This window comes from Mobula hypostoma, chromosome 12 (genome assembly GCF_963921235.1).
Source record: "Mobula hypostoma chromosome 12, sMobHyp1.1, whole genome shotgun sequence".
Taxonomy (NCBI): domain Eukaryota; kingdom Metazoa; phylum Chordata; class Chondrichthyes; order Myliobatiformes; family Myliobatidae; genus Mobula; species Mobula hypostoma.
The window spans coordinates 80,928,282-80,951,518 of NC_086108.1; the positions used below are offsets into that span (position 1 = coordinate 80,928,282).

General features: G+C 42.7%; 1 long non-coding RNA gene and 3 other non-coding genes across 5 annotated transcripts; all 4 read right to left on the reverse strand.

The window, feature by feature from the left end:
- Window positions 1–7,623: 7,623 nt before the first annotated feature.
- LOC134354948 (uncharacterized) lies at window positions 7,624–13,830 on the reverse strand. Of its 2 annotated transcripts, XR_010019935.1 has the most exons (4): window positions 13,719–13,830; window positions 13,406–13,484; window positions 11,921–12,072; window positions 7,624–11,633 (listed from the first exon to the last, which is right to left on the reverse strand). It is a non-coding gene; the product is annotated as an uncharacterized LOC134354948 (long non-coding RNA). The 2 variants fall into 2 exon arrangements; XR_010019934.1 differs by lacking the exon at window positions 7,624–11,633 and having other exon boundaries at window positions 11,865–12,072; window positions 13,719–13,824.
- Window positions 12,177–12,248, reverse strand: LOC134355300 (small nucleolar RNA snR61/Z1/Z11). Its single transcript, XR_010020021.1, has one exon. It is a non-coding gene; the product is annotated as a small nucleolar RNA snR61/Z1/Z11 (small nucleolar RNA).
- LOC134355296 (small nucleolar RNA SNORD55/SNORD39) lies at window positions 13,556–13,632 on the reverse strand. Its single transcript, XR_010020017.1, has one exon. It is a non-coding gene; the product is annotated as a small nucleolar RNA SNORD55/SNORD39 (small nucleolar RNA).
- Window positions 13,831–23,038: 9,208 nt separating the features above from the next.
- LOC134355301 (small nucleolar RNA SNORA35) lies at window positions 23,039–23,168 on the reverse strand. The gene has a single exon (XR_010020022.1). It is a non-coding gene; the product is annotated as a small nucleolar RNA SNORA35 (small nucleolar RNA).
- Between the last annotated feature and the right edge of the window lie 69 nt (window positions 23,169–23,237).

Consider the following 23,237-nt stretch of genomic DNA (forward strand, 5'->3'; position numbering starts at 1 on the left):
TTCAATCTCCCCCCTATATGCTGATTTGGCCAACGACAGTGGTGTCATCAGCAAATATAAATATGGCATTGGAGCTGTGCTTAGCCTACGTATAAGTATAAAATGAGTAGAGCAGGGGGCTCAGCACACAGTCTTGTGCAACTGTGCTAATGGAGATCATGGAGGAGATGTTGCCAGTCCAAACTGACTGGGGTCTACAAACGAGGATATTGAAGATCCAGTTGTACAAGGAGGTATTGAGGCCAAGGTCCTGAAGCTTATTGATTAGTTTTGGGGGACTGAGCTGTAGCCAGTGAAGAATGTCCTCATGTAAGCGTCTTCACTGTCCAGATGTTCCAGGGTTGAGTGAAGAGCAAAGGAAATGGCATCTGCTGTTGACCTTTTGTGACAATAGGCAAACTAGAGCAAATCCAAGTCACTTCCCAGGCAGGAGTTAGTAAGTTTAATCCTGATAAATATTGGTAAGTTGATATGCCAATATGAATTTAAAATTAGTGCAAAAGGAATGTGCACACAAAGCAATATCATTAAATAATAATTGACAGCTTAATTGAAACATGCTACTAATTAAACAGAAGATAAGAGACCAGAACTGTACCCGAGATGTTCAGATTTACAGAATCCTACAGCTGTAAATTTTGAAACAATGACACAGCTAAAATAGAAATCGGGTTGGAAGAATATTTGAACATAGAATGGCGCCACCTCATGTCCAGTAATTGAACTTGGTGGAACATTAGGAAAATTGCGCTGAAAGTATATGTATGATCTCTTCACTCACTGATTTTTCCTTTTATTGCACTAAGATGATAGATAACTTAGCAAACACATAAATGCTCTCACATAAAATATTTCTTTACATGTTTTATGAGCCATGAAGAGCTAGAGAAATTTGAAAGCCTTTATTGACTTCAACAAGTATTACATTCCTATGTGAGGTTCACAAATCTGGCAGCTGAGCCTAGGAGAGGTCAAAATTAAGACAACGTGGCTCTAAGACTACTGATGGATGTACACGTGATCTCTTGGATACTTTAAGGAAATCATAGTCCCTACTGATAATTTCATCTGAGTCATTGAATTGGAGGACAAAAGGGGATGATGTAAATGGCTGACAAGGACAGCAGAAAAGCAGAAGAGAGGGCGTATAATGTAGCAAAAATCAATAGGAAGGAAGTTAGAGGATTGAGAAGCTTTTAAAAACCAACAGAAGGCAACTAAATAAAACAATAAGCATGGAAAAGATTAAATATAAAGGTAAGCTAGCCAATAATATTCAGTAAAAGAGAGTACCAAAGGTTTTTTTACAAATATACAATATAAGAAGTAAATGAGAGATGACAGTGGACTGCTGGAAAATGAGGCTGGAGAGGTAGTAATGGGAAACAACAAAATGGTGGATGAACTCAATTAAGTATTTTGTGAAGGTCTTCTCAGTGGAAGATACCAGCAGTATGCCAGAAACTGAAGAGTGTCAGGCAGGATAAGTGGGTGTAGTTACTATTAACTAGAGAGGAGAAGATGGCGACGCGACGCGCATGCAGCGGCCACTCTGGTGATGAATATCTGTTACCTGTCAAGTAGGGTGCCATGCACAATTGTGATTTGATGGAGGCAGACATGAGAGCACAGAGGAACATCTGGTGAAACTTCTGAAATGCCTGCTTCACTGCTGCTGCTACTGTGTGGTCCAGAATCTCCAGAGGGGAAGGCCCCGAGTCCTCAGCTTTGCTTGTTGCTCGGTAGCCGAGGCCAGGGTCGAAGCACTCAGTAGAGATGGTGCTCGGTGTTTGGTGTTGGAGGGCTGGTCGGAGGCTCAAAGTTTTCGGATGGACTCAGAGTCAGCTGTGGTCGGGTGCTTACAGGGTGCTGCATCAGCAAGTTTGCGGCGCTGGAGGTTCATGGCAGGGAGAGTTTCTCCCTTCTACCGTCTGCGTGAGATAATGGGGCTATCGGGACTTTGAGACTTTTTTTTTACCATGCCCATGGTCTGCTCTTTATCAAATTACGGTATTGCTTTGCACTGTTGTAACTATGTTATAATTATGTGGTTTTTGTCAGTTTTAGCCTTGGTCTGTCCTGTGTTTCTGTGATATCACACTGGAGGAACATTGTATCATTTCCTAATGCATGCATTTCTAAATGACAATAAACGAGGACTGAGTGTCCTCATAATCTAATCTATTACTGAAGCTGAAAGGTCTGAAGATAGATAAGTAACCTGAACAAGATAGACCACACACCAAGGTTCTGAAAGAGTAGCTGAAGAGATTGTGGAGGTATTAGTAATGATACTTCAAGCATCACTAGATTCTGGAATAGTTCCAGAGGATTAGGAAATTGCAAACGGGACACTACTCTAAGAGATGGAGACAAAGGACAGGAAATTATAGGCCGGTTAACCCTGCTTCTGTGTTTTGGAAGATGTTGGAGTCCATTATAAAGGTTGAGGTTTCAGGGTACTTGGAGGCACATGATAAAATAGACCAAAGTCAGCATGGTTTCCTGAGGGGAATTCTTTCAGGAAATAACAGGCAGGATAGAGAAAGGAGAGTCAGTGGAGGCTGGTTACATGAATTTTCAGAAGGGCTTTAACAAATGCAGCACTTGAGGCTGCTAAACAAGTTAAGACCATCTGTCATTCAGGACCCCCTTCAGCCAGGACATGCCCTCTACTCATTGCTACCAGCAAGGAGGTGGTACAGGAGCCTGAGGACACACACTCACGCACCATTTTAGCAACAGCTTCTTCCCTTCCACCATCAAATTTCTGAATGGACAATGAACCCACGTACACTACCTCATTATTATTTTGCTCTATTTTTGTACTGATTTAATTTCTTATTGTAATTTATAGTTTTTTATTATTATATTTTGCAATATAAAATTGACACAAAACAACAAATTTCCCAACATACGCCAGTGATATTAAACCTGTCTGATTCTAATGCTGAGGTTGTATTAGGCATTGATCAGACTGCTTCTGGAGTATTGTGAGTACATTTGGGCCATTTATCTAAGAAAGGATGTGCTGGCATTGGGGAGGCTCCAGAGAAAATTCACAAGAATGACCTCGGGAATGAAAGGGTTAAAGTTTGAGGAGTGTTTGAAAGCTCTGGGCCTGTACACTCTGGAGCTTAGAAGAATGAGGGGTGATCTCTTTGAAACATGGAATGTTGAAAGATCTAGATAGTGTGGATGTGGAGAGGATGTTTCCTACAGTGGGGGAGTCTAGAACCATAGAGCACAGCCTCAGAATAAAAGAAATTTTCTTTTGAAGAGCAATGGGGATGAACTTCTTTAGTCAGAGGAAGGTGAATCTGTGGAATTCACTGTCAAGGATGGCTGTGAAGGCCAATTCATTGGGTGTATTTAAAGTGGAGGTTAATCAGAATCAGGTATAATATCACCAACATAGATCTTAAAAATTGTCTTTGCAGCAACAGTACAATGCAAAACTTAATAATAGAGAAAAATGTGATTTACAGTAAGAATATATAGTTAAATTAAATAAGTAGGTTTTTTTTTACAGCCCATTAAGTCACTGGCATTCATGGCAGAAATAAAGGTCTTCCATCTCTAGCAGAGTTCAGGACTTCCTTCATCATGTCAGTAGCCTCCTCTTAGTTTTCACTACTGTCAGTCACACAGGTCCTGGATGGAGACTCAGGAATACCGTCAGGAATATCAGATGTAGGATTCTTCCTTGCTGCTTCTATAACAATCTTGTTCTATCAGTCAGAGTTGCTAGCCCTGAGCTGATTCCCCGAAGCTGGAGGATCCGTGGACCAGAATCAGAATCAGGTTTATTATCACTGGCACGTGTCGTGAAATTTGTTAACTTAGCAGCAGCAGCAGCAGTACAATGCAATACATGGTAATATAGAAGAGGAAAAAAAAATAACAAAAAGTAAATCAATTACAGTATACATATATTGAATAGATTAAAAATCATGCATAAAGAGAAATATATATTAAAAAAGTGAGGTAGTGTTCAAGGTCCATTTAGGAATCGGATGGCAGAGGGGAAGAAGATGTTCCTGAATTGCTGAATGTGTGCCTTCAGGCTTCTGTACCTCCTATCGGATGGTAACAGTGAGAAAAGGGCATGCCCTGAGTGCTGGAGGTCCTTAATAATGGACGCTGCCTTTCTGAGACACCACTCCTTGAAGATGTCTTGGGTACTTTGTAGGCTAGTACCCAAGATGGAGCTGACTAGATTTACAACCCTCTGCAGCTTCTTTGGGTCCTGTGTAGTAGCCCCCCATACCAGACAGTGATGCAGCCTGTCAGAATGCTTTCCATAGTACATCTATAGAAGTTTTTGAGTGTATTTGTTGACATGCCAAATTTCTTCAAACTCCTAATGAAGTGTAGTCACTGTCTTGCCTTCTTTATAACTTCATCAATATGTAGGGACCAGGTTAGGTCCTCAGAGATCTTGACATCCAGGAACTTGAAATTGCTCTCTTTCCACTTCTGATTCCTCTATGAGGATTGGTATGGGTTCCTTCATCTTACCCTTCCTGAAGTCCACAATCAGCTCTTTCATCTCACTGATATTGAGTGCAATGTTGTTGCTGCAACACCACTCTACTTCTTCATCTGACCTCTACCCTTTGAACTATTTGGCAGCCAACATAGTTCCCCAGGTCATTGAGGGACGCAAGCCTCCAAACCAATGACAAGGTTGTGGTCCTCTTAGAAGTAAATAAGTAGTTCAAAAATAAAAATAAAAAAGTAGTGAGGTAGTATTCATGGGTTCAATGTCCATTTAGAAATGGGACGGCAATGGGGAAGGAGGAGGTGTTCCTGAATCATTGAGTGTGTTCCGTCAGGCTCCTGTCCCTCCTTCATGATGGCACCAATAAGAACAGGACATGTCCTGGGTGATGGGGGTCCTTAATGATGGATGCCACATTTCTTAGTCATTGTTCCTTGAAGATGTCCTGAATACTAAGGAAGCTAGTGCTCACGATGCAGTTTATTCTGATCCTGTGCAGTAGCACCCCTCCCTCAAACCAGAGGGCGATCCAGTTAAGGTTCTCAAAAGTTATGGGGAGAAGGCAGGTGAATGGGGTTGAAGGCGATAATAAATCTGCCTTTTCAGAGGTCAGTCTCAATGAGCTGAATGGAATGATTCTATTTCTGTCTTATGGAATGTACATGTAGGCTCACAATAAAATTCACTGTAACTAGTGGAATTTTACTTAGAGAACAATTTATCTAAAGTATGAAGGAAACAACTAATATCCAATAGTGCAACAACTTCTCCCAATAAAATTATGCAATGGGAACTCCATGTAGCAATAACCACCTGGCACCTGCTGACCTATGAGGCATGCATCACATCCTCTTATACGGTTTTTCATATATTCATTAATTTTAGATTCAACTTTTCTAACTTTCCATTAAGGCTACCTTTCATTATCTCCACATCATCCAGATAACCTCTAACTATATTTTTTCCAAAGCTACTTTATGCCTTTTTCCATAATCACATAGAACAGATGACAATTTTGAAACAAAATGGTGTATCACAGTTTTCAGATGTGTTTCTTTCCACTAAACTTTTTTGAACACCAGGGATGGATTTTCTATCGTCCTCAACCTCCACATCCAGCACATAATTCTAACTTCCGCCCTCTCCAACAGAATCCCACCATTTTTCCACCCCCCACCCACTTCCGGCAGGGAATCACTCCCTACGCAACTCCTTGTCCATTCATCCCTCCCGGCACTTATCTTTGTAAGCTGAACAAGTGCCACACCTGCCCCTACAACTCCACCCTCACTACCATTCAGGGCCCCAACTGCCACCATCAGGTTGGGGGGGCAACACCTTATATTCCATCTGGGTAGCCTCCAACTGTTGGAATGAACATCAATGTCTCAAACTTCTAGTAATTGTCTCCCCCCCCCCACCATACCTGCCCATCACCTTTCCCTGGTGCTCCTCCCCCTTCCTTTTCTTCCATAGCCTTCTGTCCTTTATCAGATTCCTCCTTTTCCTCTTTCACCAATCAACTTCCCAACTCTCTACTTCATCCTCCCATCTTCCAATTTCACCTTTACTTCCTCCCCTTACCTTACCAACTTGTCTTTTCTCCAGTCCTGATGAAGGGTCTCAGCCTGAAACATCAACTGTTCACTCTTTTCCATGGATGCTGCCTGGCCTGCAAATTCCTCCAGCATTCTGTGTGCTGCTTCCATGTCCAGCTTCTGCAGATTTTCTCTTGTGTATTATTTCATCTTTTTCTTATGAATGCCACTGCCTGCAAGTTTATATTGCCGCTGTGCATAATGACAACATATAGTCAAAAATCCACTTGACTAATATTGGGGTTTTGGATAAGTGATATGGTACATGAGAAAAAATGATTTAAAAAGCAGATGTCCATAGCAGATATCTCCAATAGTTTCAAACATTTCACTAGGGATTTAATCAGCAACTTTCTCCCAAGAATAAATATGGCCAGAGTTAGAAAGTGCCTTAACACCTGCCATAAATGGTGTGCGCACATACCGACTTTAAGGATTAAAGGCTGATTTATACTTTTGCGTACTAGCTTACGCCATAGCCTATGCAAGTGAGCTACGCTGTTGTGAGCATTTATACTTGTGCATTGGTGTGTCTGCGTCGCTGTGCAATTCACCGCCAAAAGGCTAGTTGGCGGTGGGGTTTCTATGCCACTGTGTTGAGTTTCTTTGTGTTGAAACTCAAACTTCAAACAATGGCCACTGAAACTGAAGGAGGGTGAATTTTCTGTGCTTGTCCGGCCACCAAGAGACATGGACGAGGAAATGCATTTCAAATATTTTCAGATGTCAGCAGGTAGATTTGACGATTTGGTTCATCGTCTCCATCCATTTATTTCACATCAGTGTATGTACAGTATACTCAGAGACTGGCAATCACCATTCGAGTTTTAGCTTCAGGTGGAAACATAGAAAATAGGTGGAGTAGGCCATTCGGCCCTTCGAGCCTGCACTGCCATTCAGAATGACCATGGCTGATCATCCAACTCAGAACCCTGTACCTGCCTTCACTCCATACCCCCCGATCCCTTTAGCCACAAGGGCCATATCTAACTCCTCTCAAATATAGCCAATGAACTGGCCTCAACTGTTTCCTGTGGCAGAGAATTCCACAGATTCACCACTCCCTGTGTGAAGTTTTTCCTACTCTCAGTCCTAAAAGGCTTCCCCTTTATCCTCAAACTGTGACCCCTCGTTCTGGACTTCCCCAACATCAGGAACAATCTTCCTGCATCTAGCCTGTCCAATCCCTTTAGGATTTTATACGTTTCAGTAAGATCCCCCGTCAATCTTCTAAATGCCAACGAGTATAAACCTAGTTGATCCACTCTTTCGTTATATGAAAGTCCTGCCAACCCAGGAATCAATCTGGTGAACCTTCCTTGTACTCCATGGCAAGAATGTCTTTCCTCAGATTAGGGGACCAAAACTGCACACAATACTCCAGATGTGGTCTCACCAAGGCCTTGTACAACTGCAGTAGTACCTCCCTGCTCCTGTACTCAAATCCTCTTGCTATGAATGCCAGCATACCATTCGCCTTTTTCACCGCCTGCCCACTTTCAATGACCAGTGTATGACACCCAGGTCCCATTGCACCTCCTCTTTTCCTAATCGGCCACCATTCAGATAATAATCTGTTTTCCTGTTTTTGCCACCAAAGTGGATAACTTCACATTTATCCACATTAAATTGCCTCTGCCATGAATTTGCCCACTCACCTAACCTATTCAAGTCACCCTGCATCCTCCTCACAGCCAACACTGCCATCCAGCTTCATGTTATCTGCAAACTTGGAGATGCTGTATTTAATTCCATCTAACTCATTAATATATATTGTAAACAACTGGGGTCCCAGCACCGAGCCTTGCGGTACCCCACTAGTCACTGCCTGCCATTCTGAATAGGTCCCGTTTATTCCCACTCTTTGCTTCCTGTCTGCAAACCAATTCTCTATCCACATCAATACCTTACCCCCAATACCGTGTGCTTGCACACTAATCTCCTGTGTGGGACTTTGGGTGTCAAAAGCCTTTTGAAAATCCAAATGTACCACATCCACTGGTTCTCCCCCATCCACTCTACCAGTTACATCCTCAAAAAACTCTGAGATTCATCAGACATGATTTTCCTTTCACAAATCCATGCTGACTTTGTCCGATGATTTCACCGCTTTCCAAATGTGCTGTTATCACATTTTTTTTTATTATTGCCAAGAACTTTATTTACATCTTAAAGCCTGTACTGCAACGTATACCAAGCATCCGTGAACAAGCTCGAGGGTATCAAGTTCAAAAAGGTGGGTTTATATTTGATTTATTTTCCTGCAAGCCAGGTATATGTTCCAGAGACCCGATGAATTTTAATTCTAATACCCCCATCCCACAAATACAAGTTATTCCTGTTAAATATTGTCAGTAGTTAGAAATATTGAGCTTTTGAACTACCAAAACCAGAATACACAATATCCTTAAAAAGGCCAACACAGCATATTATCAATGAACCTCAATTCTTATCTATTTCATGTCAAAAAGGCTTTAAGCCCATTCCACCAAACTCAAATGCAAACCCACCTATTGCCCACATTTCCTCATCCCAATACCCATCTATATTTAAAATACCAAGCATATTAACAAAAAGCCTACAGCAATACAAAATAAAAACACATAGGCCATTTGAGATTCCAATTTTACTGTCTGAAATCACTTAAAAAAACAAAAATCACAAGACAAAATCGTTCTAGAAGATGGTACTAGAGTAGCTAAACAAATATCAAAATAGTAACAGCTCAAGAGACTTTTTGTCCAAATTCTCTGCAACTTGTGCATTACATTATGTACATTTTAGGTTACTGAAACATATCATGCACATTCACTAAATATATCCAACAGGAAGTTAAAATAATATTTGAAACAGTAAAATACCAAAAAGACCTTATGTACTAATGCTCATTACAACTGATACAATCTGCAAAAAAATGAGGCAATAAGTGGAATGGCTAAAGACTACTGGATATTTTCAGGTCTGTATTTAGTATCTACGGCGTTTATTTGCACCAAACTCTCCAACTTGATTTCCATGGGGAAACCCAGCCGGGATCCCAACCATCGGTCCACCCATCTTATTTGCTTGACCATCCATATTTCCAGGAACAAATCAATCATTAGGCAATGCAATGTTGCTTTCTGGCATTTGATTTCCCAGGCTTCCAGGTGGACCTTGAGGTGGTGGTGCATTAGTATTCACGGTGGGCCTGTTCATTCCCATAAGTGGCCGAGGAATTTGGCTTGCAGAGGCTGCTTTCAAATTTGAGTAATCAGCTCTGTTATCACATCTTTGATAACAGACTCTAGCATTTTCCCCACCACCGATGTCAGGCTAAGCGGTCTATAATTCCCTGGTTTCTCTCTCCCTCCTTTTTTAAAAAGCGGGGTTACATTAGCCACCCTCCAATCCTCAACTAGTCCAGAATCTACAAAGTTTTGCAAAATTATCACTAATGCATCCACTATTTCTTGGGCTACTTCCTTAAGCACTCTGACATGCAGACCATCTGCCCCTGGGGATTTATCCGCCTTTAATCCTTACTAATTTACCTAACACCAATTCCCTACTAACATGTATTTCCCTCAGTTCCTCCATCTCACTAGACCCTCTGTCCCTTATTTCCAGAAGAATATTAATGTCCTCCTTAGCGAAGACAGAACCAAAGTAGTTATTCAAATCCCTGCCCCCTGCTCCAATCCCTCAGCCATGCATTTATCCTCCACCTCTTTGCATTCCTACTCTGTCGTGTAGCACAGGCAGTAATCCCGAGATTACTACCTTTGCAGTCCTTTTTCTCAACTCCCTATATTCTCCTTTCAGGACCTCTTCCCTTTTCCTACCTATGTCATTGGTACCTATATGTACCACGACCTCTGGCTCCTCACCCTCCCACTTCAGGATATCTTGGACGCAATCAGAAATATCCCAGACCCTGGCACCAGGGAGGCAAACTACCATCCAGGTCTCTGGACTGCACCCACAGGATCACCTATCTGACCACCTTACTATCGAGTCCCCTATTACAACTGCCCTCCTCTTCCTTTCCCTACCCTTCTGAGCTACAGGGTCGCACTCTGTGCCGGAGGCACGGCCACTGTCGCTTCCCCCAGGTAAGCTGTCCCCCCTAACAGAGGGGCATAGCCACTGGGGTACTCTCTTATTACATGACTCTTCCTCTTTCCCCTCCTAGCTGTGACCCACTTGTCTGCCTCCCGTGGCCCCGGTGTGACCACCTGCCTGTAACTCCTCACTCTCCCTGACCAGACAAAGGTCATCGAGCTGCAGCTCCAGTTCCCTAACATGGTCACTTAGGAGCTGCAGAAGTCAACAGGCTGTAGCAGCTAGCTACAACCTGGCGTCAAGCACAGGGTCCTCCATAATTTCAGAGGTCTGTACAGCTTTATGGAAAGCATTACAGCCAGAGATCCTTCCCTGCCCTTCAGTCGCCCAATGGGAAGCTACTGCAGTGTAGGAGGAAATGCGATGCTACCAAGCGGACCAATCACAGTTGTGCGGTCTGTGTCACCGCAACGCATAGTTACATTTTTGGGGAGCTGCGTGTCAGGCTACAGCGTAGATTTGACGCACAAGTATAAATTGGCCTTAAGGCCCAATCCACCTACACAAACCACGTTGCCTTTCTGAGTTCAACTCATGGGCACTGGACTCCTCAGCATAGAGGGTATTTTCCAAAGCTAACACCTCAAAAAGGCAGTATCATTTATTACAAACCCCCATTACCCAGGACACACACAGTTCTTAATGCTATCAAGATACAGGAGTGTAAAGCTGTTTTAGGAACAGCTTCTTCCCATCCCCTACCAGGTTTATTAAAGTACAATAAACCCATCATGTACACTACAATATACAGGCATGTATACATTTCTTGTTGCAATTTATTTTATCTTCTAAGGTCCATTCCTTTCCTACTTGTTTCCTTCAGTCCTTTAGCACTCCCCCTAACACCCCCAACTTCTTACATCATCCGCACCTTATTCTTGCCCCTTCCTTTCCAGTTCTGATTAAGAGCCTTAGTCTGAAACTTCAGCATTTAACCTTTTGCTGTCTATAACATCCTCATCCATATTAAAACTGATCCACATAGCACACCACCACCCTCAAGTCTGGACAATATAACCAAGGCCCATTTATCATGAGTAAACCATCAGAATACAGTGCAACGTTCACCCTTGAAAAACGAAGGCGTACTCAGTGTGAATGTTAAATTCCTTAAGGGTCAAAGAGCAGTGCAAGTAAAGGTAATAAACGATAATAAGGCAGAGAGATACAATTTCTTGATTTGGGTGCAGGTATACCAGACCAGGTGAAAATGCAAATCAGCCACAATAGCAAATAATAGACTTGAATCAAGATGCTCACACCTGCTTAACATTTGTACATGTTCAGAAATGCAATGGTCAGAATGTTATTCCAGAAAAACGTTTATTACGCCATTTTCAAAATAGATCAGAACTAATGCTTCTTCAGTTTGACTTCCTCCTACTGGTTATAGCACTGCTGAGCCAAGTTAATTCTTCATGTGCAAACTGGAAGGAAAAAAACACATTACATTACCTATCAATACAACAGAAATTCTCTAACCAAATTACACCCTGCAACTATTTCCAGATTTTCAGTGTACAAAAACAGCATCATTATTTCAGAAGCAGAACTGGTTAATGTTGTCATCATTAGATCAGGAAACAGTCTATCAGCACCCATCATTACAGAACTACATTAATTACAAATACCCACACGTAACATAGCTGCTACTTGCCATGGATACTGTTCAGACCTCCTCCTCGCAAATGAGAAAATCTGAGGAAAGGAGCACCTTTTCCAGCCCTGAAGGTCCCAGCCCGAAACGTAGACTGTTCACTCTTTCCCACAGGTGCTCCCTGGCCTGCTGAGTTCCTCCAGCATTGTGTGTTGCTTTAGACCTCCAACTTGCCTTTACTGGCTACTTAAATAAGAAGGTCTTCAAATCTGAAATACGATCCAAAGTCAAAAATAAGATACAACAGTAAGCAAATAGGTCAAGTACTGCTGACAGGATATTCCCTGCCCATTTATTAATCTATACCAAGTCTTCTTCAGAACACTATAGATATCACCACAGATACTCAGAAGCAGAACTGACAAAAAGGTTTTCATCATGAGAAGACTGGATCATTTGTAATGCAGAGTATCAACAGAAGTCAAAGAACCGAGAGACTCCATTCCCAGTTCTAGTTACTCTCTCACCCCTTCTCTTCTCACCTGCCTGCCAATTCCCTCTGGTTCCCCTCCTTATCTTTTGTCCACCGTTCTGTTTTAGATTCCTTCTTCAGTCTTTTACTTGTCAGCTTTTAACTTCATCTGCTCACCTGTCAGCTTATACTTGTTCCTGATTCCCAATATTATTCTTAATTTTTCCCTGCTCCCTATCCAGCCCTGAAGCAGCTCAGCCCAAAATGTTGATTTGTTTATTCCCTTCCATAGATGCTGCCTGACTTGCACTTCTCTAGCATTTTGTGTACTGTTCAAAATTCCCAATACTTGCAGAATCTTCTGTCTTTATAAAGCTGATACAGGCTCTCAGCCCCAAGGATCAGCTGGACATAGCATTCTTCAAGCAGAATGTTTTAGTTTTGCCTAAGATTCCGGCAATGATTTGTATATCTGATGCAGTTGAAAATGATCCTCAGTACTCTGGTTTTGATTTTAACAGTCAGGACAACCTCATCTTCAGAGTCCATTTATAAAAGGTGTTTTGGAATTTTGTCGACAGAAACGTTTAGAAAGGAAAATAAGTTTTAGCAATACCAGGTATACAACCACAGGGCACTCCGACAATTCATAAAATAAGCACGTGGTGTGCAAGCAGGTTATCCAAACGAGTCTTAGTTATCCTACGGTAGTTTTTTTTAAATCAAAGCTTTCTACAGATCTGTTCTTCCCCACCTGCTATGCCATCCCATGTCCAAAGCCCTTGAGTTCTTTCACACTAGCAGATTACTTCTCAAAAATAAAGCAGTCTCAATTGTCGAAACTAATTATCAAAGAAACTCAGATCAGGCAACATTTGAAGTCCTACAAGCAGTTTTATGTTTTCATCACGATTGCAGCATTTACAATCTCCTACATCTGCACAAAGTTGTATTTTCTAAAGGAAATTACGAGAAGGTTAGCCATGCGAGTCGTTCTAGAAAATAGTTAAGGATAAAAAAAAATAGCTAAATATGAAACGCTATAAGCAACCTGCAGTTATTTCGTTATTAAAATAAGACGCTTAAAGCAAAAGGGTCTCTAGTAAAATAAAATCAATACAATGACATACTTCACGATTGCAAGCTGGAGCCACAACTCATCCCGATTCTAACATCCGAACCGGTTTAACGCATCGCCATCTTTGGACACTAAAAGAAAAAAAAAGAAATTAATGTGAGCCCCCGGATGGAAACGCAATCAAGGAGAACACGTTGATTAACGAGTGCTCAGTTCTCCAAGGTAAATCTCCACAATGTGAATTCGGAAACCGCAGAAAATTGTCCTCACAGACACTCGCCTAGTTACTGTCCCACCGCCTGCACTTTCCCCCTCCCGATCCCGGGCTCATTTCGAGTCTGCCGCCGCGGCCTTCATTACCCTACCTCGCACATGGCCTCCGAGCCCGGGACAACAGCAGCCAAAACAAACCCATCACACACGGACACGGGTCTACCGGGGAAAAGGGCGAACAGCACCCTGACCCTCTCTATATATAGACTGGCGTGACGCAATGACGTTATCGAAGGCGACGAACACGTAACTATGCGATTGGCTGGAGGCGTGGTCTGTATATTGGTTGTCCTTGGACGCGCAGCGATGTTTGTGAGGAGTCCCGGAGCGGGGTGTCGGCCTGAAACAGCGACCGTTTTTTCATTTCCATATACTGCCTGATCTGTTGACTTCCTCCAGCATTTTGTGTGTGTGTTGCTTTGGATTCCAGCTTCTGCAGACCTTCTTATGTGTCTGTAATGTACTAGCTTGAAAGAGCAGCGAAGGACCTTGGACGTTAAGCATAGTGTTCCTCATTTCCCAGATGACACTTGGCCAGATGTTTCTGTTCTGCTTTTATTCTTTGGAAAGGGATACTATATTCGGCTCATATGCCTACGTTTCAATTAATCGTACTCCTAAGCTGTTTTTTTTTTCTACACAGAACAATACTGTATAGCCTCCCATTCCATGCCTAGACTGCATTTCAGAAAATCTGATCACTTGGCTGTCTTACCTGCATACAGGCAGAGGCTAAAGAGCAAAGCTCCAGAGACAAGCATAACAAAGAGGTGGTGGAGGGAGGCAGGGGAGCGGCTACGCGATTTCTTCAAGACTGTGCAGTGGGCTGTGTTCAAGGACTCAGCAGACGATCTGAATGAATACACCACAGTGGTCATGGACCTTTTACAAACAGATGAGTGTGTCCTCACAAAATTATCCAGAGTCTTCCCCAACCAGAAGCCCTGGAGATCCGCAATCTGCTGAGGGCCAGATCAGGAGCCCTCAGGTCTGGTGACCAAATAAGATACGAGAGGTCTAGTTATAATCTCTGGAAAGCGATCTCACATGTGAAGCGGCAATTCTGGACCAAACTTGAATCATTGAAGAATGCGCGACAGCTGTGGTAGGACTTGAGTGCTATCACCTCCTACGAAGTGAAATCAGGCGAAATGGTTTCATTCCCCGATGAGCTCAATTCCTTTTTCGCTCACTTTGACCAGAGGCACCTTCACGAACTACACAGCCTTTGATGACCTGTAATTTCGGTCTCTGAGCATCCTTCAGGGGGATGTACCCACAGAAAGCATCCAGCCCAGATGGAGTACCAGGTCAAGTACTAAAGACCAGCTGGAGTGTCCACTGTTATCTGTAACTTCTCGCTTCAGCGGTTTGAAGTACCCACCTTCTTCAAGCAGACTTTAATTATTCCGGTGCCTAAGAAGAATGTGGTAACCTGCCTAAATGATTATCATTCAGTAGCACTTACATCCACAGTGATGAAGTGTTAGAGAGGTTTGTGATGAAACATATCACCACCTACATGAGAAGTGACTTGGATATGCTCCAATTTGCCTACTGTCACAACAGATGCTACTTCATTGGCTCTTCACTCAATCCTGGGACATCTAGACAGCAAAAATGCAAACATCAGGGTGTTCTTTATCGACAACTTGGCAATCAATACTATCATCTCCTCAGAACTTATCAATAAACTTCAAGACCTTGGCCTCAATGCTTCCTTGTGCAGCTGGATCCTCGATTTCCTCACTTGTAGACCACTGTTAGTTTGGATTGATAAAAACATCTCTTCCACAATTTCCATCAGCACAGGTGCACCACAAGGCTGTGTATTTAGCCCCCTGCATTATTCGCTTTACACTGCTGACTGTGAGGCTAAACACAGCTCCAATGCCATATTTAAGTTTGCTGATGACACCGCTGTTGTTGCCCGAATCCAAGGAGGTGACATATCAGCATATAGGAGGGAGATTGAAAATCTGCTGGAGTGTTGCAACAGCAATTTCTCAGTGTCCACAAGACCAAGAAAAGGAGCTAATTATTGATTTTAGGAGGAGGAAACTGGAATCCATGAGCCTGTCCGCATTAGGGGATCAGAGGTGGAGAGGGTCAGCGCCTTTGAATTTATTATTTCAGAGGATCTGTCCTGGGCCCAGCATGTAAATATCATTATGAAGAAAACACAGTAGCACCTGTACTTCTTTAGAAGTTTGCAAATATTTGGCATGATATCTAAAACTTTGACAAACTTCTGTAAATGTGTGGTGGAGAGTAGATTGACTGGTTGCATCATGGCCTGGTATGGAAACACCAATGTCCTTGAATAGAAAATCTTACAAAAAGCAGTGGGTTCTGCTCAGCCCATCATCGTCACATGTCCCGGTCCAAAGGCAGCATCACGATCCCTTACCCGTGCACGGACTTCCGCAATAAACCATGACTTCTGATTTGCCCTCACCTGGATATCCTCCCTACACTTCTCTATGTAGCTGGTCACAGAATCCACATATTCCTCGATGTTAATGTGGTTGCCGTAGATAGCAGCTTCCCTGAACATTCTCCAGTTCGTTTTTTCAAAGCAGTTCTGCATTGCTGAGATTGCCCCCTCAGGCCAGGTTTTCACCACCTTTAGAACTGGTTTGGCCTGTTTTGATCAGTGGTTTATATGGTGGAATTTGCATTACAGATAAGTGATCAGAGTCCAATGTGGGGTTGAGGGACAGCTGTATATGCATGCACCTGGTATGGGCCAGCCAGTGGTGGTGTGGCATCAGCACTGAACTTCTAGGTGGATGGTCCCAAGTTCGAACCTAACTGGGTCCCAACCTGAGGAGCAGCGGTATCTGCATGGAAGAAAGGCCTAGCAACATACTTCTGTATCTTGCCACAAAAACCCTATAGACAACTATATGAGTCAATGATGACTCGACAACAACATGTTAGTATAAATCAGGTCTGGTGTATTTTCACAAAGAGAGAATCTGCAAATCTGCGCTGGAAATCCAGAATGGGTCAGGCAGCATCTCTATAAAGGGTCTCAATCCCTCCACGGATGCTGCCTGACATGTGGAGTCCTCCAATATCAAATGCATTGCGCTACATCCTTTGACAGGTGGGAAGAGGCGATCTGAAAGGAGGGGCAGAGTGAGTATTTTTTTAAAGGAACGCTTTGTGCTGATCCAGAATAACCACTATCAAGATGGGCATTCATTAGGCATAAGCACTTTTAGAAAAATATATATACAGGGCCTTAGGCACAACAAGTAGAGAATGGGAAAGTACTGATTTCATGAGTTTGTGTGGACTCAATGAGCAAAATGAGTCCCCCTTTAAGTGTTACCCCTGCTAACAGCCACATGACTTAAGTGGTGAGAAGGCTTCTTTTCATAAGCAATATACTTCCAGGGTCGGTATGATTCGAGCAACCAAACAGGAACGTTGTGATGTTCCAATTAAAGAAACCTCGTTTTGAATGATTGGTGTATAAATACTGCCCATACTCAGTTATTGGTCAGCAAGAAATTACAGATTGTACGCCACATAAAATTATAAAAGTATATTTACTAATTTCAGCTCTATCTGTTATTAGGGGAAAAAAGAAATGTCCTTTTACAGTTAAACCAGTCCAATGCACACATAACCATTGAAGCACATATTGGAGTATTCAGGGATGTATCTCTTTACTTAAGCGCTGGACCTACAGTCTGTGTGAAAACACTCGCCACATTTTCGAACTCCCCTCAAAGACCATCTCAAGCTCTCTCTCATATGAATATTGCCCTTCCTCCTTGGAGCTATTCATCTGCACTTCTTGCAACGGGGGAACTCTCCTTTCCACAGTAGTCTGTGGCAGCTTCCCTTCTATCCCACTTCGCAGCTCCTGCCAAAAATGCCCAAACTGGGCTACTTTCTCCAGATCCCACCATGCTGATTGGCTAACACCACATTCCTAATTTGAACAGCAGGGCTTCTTTGCCGAAACAAAAACAAATTCTTCCAGCAGAACACACTGCTTTTGCAGAAAACTGCTAAAATGAGACCTACAGCAAAGCAGTAGAAATCTTAACCTGGGCATTACATAAGTTATTATTGAAAACACAACTCATTGGTTAAGAATCACCTGCAATTCTGTGAACTATTTCAGGCCCTTTGAAGGTGGACATGGAGAGCTGACCATAATGCCAAGTCTAAAGGAATCCTGCACACGGTCCGTACCCCACTATTCTATGCCTGCTCACATCAATGTCTCAATATCACTCCAACGTCGCTACCCACCACCTCCCTGGCAGCATGTTACAGCCACATACCAAAGGAAATGCCTTCCACAACTCCTTTAAACTTCCCCACCCCTCACCTTAGAATCAAGCCGTCCAGTATTTGATCTTTCCACCCTGGTTAAAAGACCCAATTTATCCTATATATGCCCTTCAAAATGGAATGTACTGCTACAGGTTGCCTCTCAGCCACTGATGCTCCAGCAAAAACAAATCCAAATTTCCCAGCTTCTCCATGTTACTAATATGCTCTAATTCAGGCAATATTCTTTGTGTACATGGAATGCACCATCTCCAAAACCTCTACATCTTATATAGCATGGCAACCAGAAATGCATATGCATATATTCCAATTGTTGCCTAATCAAACTTTTATATTGCTGTTTCAGAAAAGTTAATGTTTTCTGACATTTGGCTCTCTTCCAGGCCGGGTAGGATCTGTACAAATGGGGTGGTTTACACCTGAACGGGAAGGAGGGGGGGCACACATATCCTCGTGGGAAGGTTTTCTGCTCAAGAGTGCTTCATAAGAGTTGCAGGGGGTGGGAACTAAAGTGGCAGGACAGCAAGTGGAGCGGCTATGGTGAAAGTATATGCTAAGCCTACAAGCTAAGATGGAAACTGAAAGGTTGAGCATGGCGAGACCTGGGAATACAGGTCCATAAATCATTGACAGTAACATCACAGGTGACTAAGATAGTAAAGAGATCATTTAGTACATTGGCCATCATAAATCAGGGCAATGAGTATAGGAGTTGGAATGTCATGGTGAAGTTGTACAAAGTTGTGAAAAGGCAAAATTTAGTCTATAATGTGTAGCTTTGGTGAGCTAACTACAGGAAACACATCAGTAATCTTGAAAGAGTACAGGGAAAATTTACAAGTTATAGGAAAAAGTTGAACAGATTGGGACTTTATTCCCTGGAATGGAGATTTACAAAGGCACGCACAATTATGAATGGTATAGGTAGGATGAATGAATGTCCCTTTCCCCTCACGTTGGATGAGACAAGAACTAGAGGTGCAACCACGAGGAATTCTGCAGATGCTGGAAATTCAAGCAACACACATCAAAGTTGCTGGTGAATGCAGCAGGCCAGGCAGCATCTCTAGGAAGAGGTACAGTCAACATTTCCGGCCGAGACCCTTTTAGATGTGGGTACAATAGTAAAATTTAAGATAACTTTCGACAGGTACATGAAAGGTGTGTGAATGGCTAGGGTCTGTCTGGATGCAGGTAGATGGCACTGGGAAGATCACAATGGCATGAACTAGATGGGCCAGAGTCTGTAACTATGCTGTGGTGTTTTGACTCTATATTAGTATATTAACATATTTAACACATTAAATTACAAATTACAATAATTTATATTTTATTTCTTTTACCAAAGTTGGAAGTAGGAACATTTAAAAAGGTAAGTCTCAAAATCTGATGGCTGCGGTAAGACAAGAGAAGGCTGAGAAAAGGCTGGTGAGTTTTCCTTCTCAACATTACTGAGCGGCAGTGAAATTTTCCTCACATACAATGTGAGAGATCCGGGACTCTACACCTGTGGGAAGGATGCCTAGTTCCACATTGACTACATTAATGAACTGGAGCTGGAGGTGAACATGGTTGGAAACACAGCTTTATTGATCCACTTTGAGGTTGTCACTCTTAAGGTGCAGATGACAATAAGGTTTGGTGACCACCCCCCCAGGAGTAGCAAGGGAAACAGACAGGGCAGGACCATGCTAAAGCCCTTCTGTTCAGTAGCATATACCACATTGGGGAATGCTGTGGGAGTAATGAGCTTTCTGGGCAAAGTAACAGTAGACAGGTTGGTGGCACTGAAACTGGCTCTGAGGTTCAGTAGCAAGGGAAAAGACAGACAGGGCATTGTGCAAAGGATCTATGCTGTGCTGTATCTCAATGAATAATTACCCTAGCACCGGGCTGTGAGGTCTTCACCTCTTCTCTGTATATCATCTCGTTGTTGGTGATGAGCCCTACCACTGTTGTCACCAGCGAAATTGACAAGGTGATTACTTGGGCGTTTGCCTGTGCAGTCATGTATGGGCAGTGGGCTCAGCACACAGCTCTGTGAGGGGCACCCCTGTTGAGGATAATGGGGATTGAGGAGCGGCTGTACATCCCGACTAATTGAGGTCTGTTTGTTAGTAAGTCCAACACCCAGTCACACACTGGGAATTTGTTCCCCAAGGACTGTGGGACAAATGTTGAATGTTAAACTGGAATCCAGAAACAGCTGTGTCCTTGTTTTCTAGGAATGTCCGGGTCAGGTGCACGACATATGTTAAAGCAACTGTTTCAAAATGGTTTCAGATATCCTAGTGCACATTAGTACCAATGCTGCAAGTAAAAGAGTGATGAGTTCCTCTATGGTGAATATAGGGAGTTAAGAAATTAAACAGCAGCCATAACCTCTGGATTACTTGCAGCACCATATGCTCACGAACAAGGGAAAACAGAAAGTTAGAGCTGATGAATGTGTGGCTGAGGAGCCGATGCAGGGTTTCAAGATGACTGTAACAGTGGTCACAGCTTACCAGGATGCTACCTGTATTTGAGGGTATTAGTTTTAAGTAATGAGGTTGGACACAAATAATGAATGTTTTTAATCGGCAAGTGCCACTGTCAAATGTAGTAGTGTGCAGGGAGAAAGGATTTAATTTGGCATACTTGGCACATCATGGAACAGAGTTGGCCATGTGCTGTCATAATCTATGCTCTCTCATTCATTGGGGTTCTCTCAGCTCCTCTACCATCAGTTAAGTATGCCACATTATCCTTTAATAAACTCATGGGCATTAGTTTTTTTTTAAACTGCAAGTAGCTTTTGCCCCATTCTTGATTCAGATCAATCAATAGGCTACCAGGACCAAAACTGTTAGGCTGTTCACTGATTATAATTTCTAGCACTCCCACATCTGGTGTTACAATGAGGGTTTCTCCTTCTGTAGTAGTGTACTTCTCTTAATATACTTCAGAGCATATTCTATCAGGCAAGCTTAAAATTTTAGTCTTTCCTACTTCAAATTCTACAGAAAATACAACATAAAAGCCCCTCAACCTTATTTCAATCCCCCCTATAACCTTTGATATGCCCCCTTTTAATTAAGAACCTATCAAGCTTAACTTTAAATATATGTAAATGACTTGGCCTCTACAGTCATCCATGGCAACAAATCCCAGATTCATCATCCTCTGGCTAAAGAAATCCCTCCATCTGTTCTAAAGGGACATGCTTGTATTCTGAGACTATGTCTTTTGATCCTAGACCTCCCCCAACCTCTAAGAAAACACCCTCTCCACATTGTTGATCAAGGCCTTTCAATATTTACTAAGTTTTAATGACTTCAACACGTACTGTATAAGAGCCATTAAATGCTCCTCATACATTAGCTCTTTCATTTCTAGGACAATTCTCATGAACTTTCTCCATACCCTCTCAATGCCAACAGATCCTTTTTTAGAGAAGTGGTTCAAAACCGCTTGCTCTCATCCCAAACGCAAAAATCTGCAGATGCTGGAAATCCAAGCAACACACCCAAAAAATGCTGGAATAACTCAGCAGGCCAGGCAGCATCGATGGAAGAGTACATTTGGCTTTTTTGGGCTGAGACCCTTCAGCAGGGCTGGAGAAAAAAGCCAACAAGACTTAAAAGGTGGGGGCAGGGGTAATTACTGGAAGTTTGAGAAACTAATGTTTATGCCATCAAGATGGAGGCTACCCAGATGGAATACAAGGTGATGTTCCTCCAACCAGAGTGTGGCCACATCACATTGGAGGCCACAGGTATTTTTCAGAATGGGAAGTGGAATTAAAATGGGTGGCCACTAGGAGACCCTTTTTCAGGCAGATGGAGAGTAGGTGCTCAGTGAAGCTATCTCCTAATCTACATCGGGTATCACCAAGAGGGCACACTGGACACATTATATGACCCCAATAGACTCACAAGTGAAGCATCAACTGAAAGGACTGTTTGGGGCCCTGAATGGTAGTGAGGGAGGTGTAGCATTTGTTCCACTTACTAAGTTAAGTGTCAGGAGGGAGGTCAGTGTGGAGGGATGAAAAGACAAGGAAGTTGCATAGGGGGTGATCCCTGTGGAGAGCAGACCCCCTTCAAAATCTACTCTGCAGCTTTTAAACTCCAGTCCTGCTTAAGGGTCTCAGCCTGACACAGGGATTGTACTCTTCTTTCGATGCAGCCCGGCCTGCTGAGCTCCTCCAACATCTTGTGTGTTGTTCACTCTCATCCCTTGTTTGCTTTGTGCGTGTGTGTCCTATGCACATGCCTTTTAAAATGCATCAGCCTCTACATGTCCTCTGGCTGCTTGTTCCAGGTAACAACTCTACAGAAAAAGTACCTTTAAATTTCCCGTTCCTCTAGTTTTATGCTTCATTTTTAGAAATTTCCAAGCCCCTCTTAAATTCCAGTGAAGATTAACCCAGACCTATTCATAACCTCACCATTATAGCCCACTGTTCCAGGCAAATTCCAGTGTTTTTTCCCCCCTAAATTCCCTCCATTACTACCACAGATGTGCAATAAAATTACAGTCACTAAACCTAGATAGGTATAATTCTGTTAAGCAAGCCACCCAATGCATTCTCCAGGAAGGTAGACATTTTTAAAAAATTCAGCTTCCCTCGTCTCTACTTTGAATAAACAGTAAATTGACTAATTCAAGTCCATTTAAAACAAATTTCCTAAAAATGTTGAATTACAAGCAGCATCCAAGTTTTCTTTTTGTTGTACTTAACTCAGAAGCCAGTAGTTTAGATTTAAAAAGCCAATAAACAAGGAAGCTTAAACCAGAGAAAATCCAGAAATCCCAGCCACACACACAAAATGCTGGAGGAACTCAGCAGGCCAAGCAGCATCTAGCAAAAGTGCAGTCAACTTTTCCGGCTGTCAGCTCTCTTTTCTCCAGTCCTGCCGTAGGGTTTCAGCCTCTAACGTCGACTGTAGTCTTTTCCTGGATGCTGCCTGGCCTGCTGGTCCCTCCAGCATTTTGTGAAGGAAGCTTATGCCACTTGGTTTAATGAGCATTTCAAATCTTTGTGTTTGTGAACTTCCCACCTCCAATGTATATTTGCAGACAATGCTGTAAACAGTTACTAAATGGGAAAAAATGTTTCCTGCCTTCGAAAAGGTGAAGCTACAAATAAAGCTTTTCTTTCTGCAAACAGGAGTTTGATCTTGCACAAGAATGAGTCTTGAAATGCTACAGTAAAAGCACCAAGTCACTAGATTGTGCATGAGCCACTGTTTTAGTAAATTGATATTCCATGAAAACATCCCTGTCCTTCCATTGTGCTAGCAGCCTCA